Source organism: Elaeis guineensis, chromosome 9 (genome assembly GCF_000442705.2).
Source record: "Elaeis guineensis isolate ETL-2024a chromosome 9, EG11, whole genome shotgun sequence".
Lineage (NCBI taxonomy): Eukaryota > Viridiplantae > Streptophyta > Magnoliopsida > Arecales > Arecaceae > Elaeis > Elaeis guineensis.
The window spans coordinates 29901266-29904569 of record NC_026001.2 but is presented as its reverse complement, the minus strand read 5'-3'; the positions used below and the strand labels follow the sequence as shown (position 1 = coordinate 29904569).

At 40.7% G+C, this 3304-nt stretch overlaps 1 pseudogene; it reads left to right on the top strand.

Annotated features, from left to right (window-relative positions):
- Positions 1-964: 964 nt before the first annotated feature.
- On the top strand, positions 965-2305 carry LOC105035811 (uncharacterized; annotated as a pseudogene).
- Positions 2306-3304: the final 999 nt, after the last annotated feature.

The window sequence follows — 3304 nt, the reverse complement described above, 5'->3', positions numbered from 1 at the left end:
GTCTCCCTGACAGAGATGGTCCTCTTGAACTAAGACTCTCCTCTAGCAGTCGCAGAGTTGGATCTCGATTCATAGAATGACGGTCTAAATCACTCTCTATATCTGGCTATCTCCTTCAGTCTATACTGATCATCCAGACTTGCTTGAATAGCAGCCTCAATCTCTGCCTCATCATATGGAGCAAAGGCCTCCTCTGACTCTCTAAAATAATAGAAAGGTGGCTCTCTAGCTCGACGGTCCATCTCTGTCCTCTTCTCTTTTGCCCTCTCCTTCATTGTTTTTTGATCAGCAAAGTACTTCTTCATAAGCTATCGGACCTCCTGTGGGCATTTCCGACACATGACCACAGCTCGATAACCATCAGCTATATGCTGCTTCAACCTAGTCGCCCCTTCTTTGAACTCTGTGCCGCACCATTTACATCTCTAATGGTGCCGAGCTGAGAGCATCTCACCATACTCCAGCCAATGTCACGCTTTGAATCCTTCTTTTTACTCATTTCTGTAAGTTTCACAAAATACGACAGTTTAATAATTTATTAATATTATATTTTTTGAATTTAATTATTTTAATAATTTTTTAAAATATATATATATTTAAAAAAAATAATAAAAATTAATGATTTTAGTATCATCATGTAGATCATCTAATGATCTATAATATATAATAAATCATACTAAAATCACGAATGTTGGCATGATTTTTTTTTATTTTTCTACTTTTTAGTGGTTATTGGTCAAAAAAAGATGAAAAAAAAATATTTAGTGACAGAACGAAGGATTACCTTACTTTCAGTCAAATTTGTCACCTCGTTGAAAGAGTTGTGGAATTTTTTTTAAATTTTTTCTTTTTTTTTTGGGAGACCGTCACATCCATCGTCGAACTTTGAGAACCTGAGAGTTTGCTCTCAGGTTTCTCAGTCTCAGGCTGAAGGGAGACAAAGCCACCCCCAAGCCCCTCCCTCATGGTGATGTTAGTAAGCTCAGTTCCAAGCCATACCGATCCAAACCGAGCGAAACCGCTCGGTTTCGAGCAGTTCGGCAGCGAACTGCACCGAACCGGCTTGATTCGGTACGGTTTGGTTCATTTACCGAAAATGGGGGGTGAAGCGCACCGGTTCCCCCCTATTCGGTTCGGTATGCCCCGTACCAGCCAGTTCGGGCTGGTATGGAAGACTCTGGTTTCAAATCATTCGGCGTCACTATCAACTATAATACTAAATACTAATAATGATAGTCCAGTTTCAGAAGGCATGCAGAAGCATCGTGAACGTGATAACGTGAGCTCAAGTGGAATGGTCAAAATTCCTGTTGAGCTTAAATACAGACATACCTAGAAACGCCCATTAGGATTTCCCCCAATTGATGATTTATAAGCCCGCATTTGGACTAAGACCCAGACCCCCATTTGGAAAAATTAATGATATTATGAATCATGAAAAAGAAACTAGTGATGCTCATCATAAAGGAAAATCTGTTGTCTCTGCTGTCCCTTTCTGTGCACCTCTTGATGATCCCACTGCAGAGCACAGTTCACAATATTACGAGATGTGAAACCCATTTCTTGTTCCAAATTATGGAACTACTGTCGTCACAAGTGGTGAATAGGAAACAGCTTCCCGTCGGCATGGCCTTTCAGCATCAAATTGTGGATTAAGTTCTCTATTTGATATCCCCATCAACAAACATATTGGTGCACCTACTGATTTTCCTCTGCCAAGTAGGTTCTTCCACATAGGCTTTTGATACAGGAGGGGCGATTGATACCATGATATCAGGCCTTGAACTTTCCATAGGGGTGTTCGAGTGATGGCTGTGCATTGCATTCGATCATCAGCCCATGGTTCAAGTCGAATGTGTAAGATGTTCCATGTTTCCAACTGTTCGTGATCAAACTGTGCTTCTCAGGTTTGCCATGCATGACTTGTTTTGACTTGTTTTTTCACTTTGCAGGAAGGAAGATTATGATTTATGCAGTTTTTATTTTTCAGAGATGGGTAATGAAGCTGATTATACCAGAATTTACGGTGCTTGTTTTCTCACAGATTGTACGAGGACTTTTACAATACCACATTATACTAACCTCCTGTTCAGCTTGTTAAATTTCCTCAATCTAAAATGATGTATACTGTCTCCCTCTTCATTATTCTGGCATTCTACATATATTAGTTTCCTTTATCACATGTTGTTTATGGCTTGGGGATGAGACAATCGAGGGAAAAACTGGAAATTTGCTTTATTCAAGATGTAACTTTCCCTGGATGGAACTCTAATGCCTCCTACATCATGTATGAAGATTTACCAGATGTGAAAAAATGGTGCCGCTCAATGTTCACATGGTGCAAAATTTGTTGGGGTTGGTGGAGATCAATCCGCATATCACCGCACAGTTCAGTTGCAGGGGGCTAAATAAATTTGCTTTTATGCTTCCAGTTAATTTTTTTACATTTGGTGGTGGAGTTGCTTAAAACCTAAAACCTGCAAGCGGTTAGTCTCGAGATGAATTAACCACTAGTCGAATGGACCTGACATTAAATTATGATCCTAACTTATGCAGATTCCAGTAAATCAGTCTGTGAACACAGCAATTGACTTCACAGCACCTATCGATGCTTGGTTGGTAAATTCCATATTGGTTATTGGCATCACCGTCTGCACAGAATGGTTCACGAGTTTGGGTTCTTCTCAATGTATTCGTCTGCCACAATATTGTTCTCATGTTATGATTATGGATAATCATTTTGTCCTTTGTTACATTGATCTCAACTGGAACCTCCCTCCCAAAAGTATTGCTGGAGGTTAATTAGGAATCATAAATGTGAATGCTGAACCCTTGGCTCGTTTTGTTCCAAAGCCAGTTTTTTTTTTCTGACACTTCCATTGAGTTGGCTAAACGGATGGTTACTGAAGTCCCCAAGAAATGGCATGAGCCTGTTGCCCGTGATTGGATTGCGCAGCCTGTGCCTGCTGTGCGTTCTTCAATGTCACGTACTACTATTGCTTTCCTAGCATCTTCGTCTGATGTATCCTCAGTTGTTGTGCCACCCCCTGAAACAGTCCATGATGGCAACGCAGTAGAGCACACACCACTGAAGGAGATGGAATAGATGGGCTTTCAGCAGATCGGCTTGGACAAGGAGGGCATTAATGCTGAACAAATACAAGCGGGAGCAATCTACCTGTTGATGATCCCTGTGGTGAAGAATACGGCAAAAGTAGAATAGGGAGAGGAAAAGGAAAACAGAAGAGAGAGCATGTAAAGTCTGTGGTTGGATATTTAAAATCATCCATCATACTTACTTCGA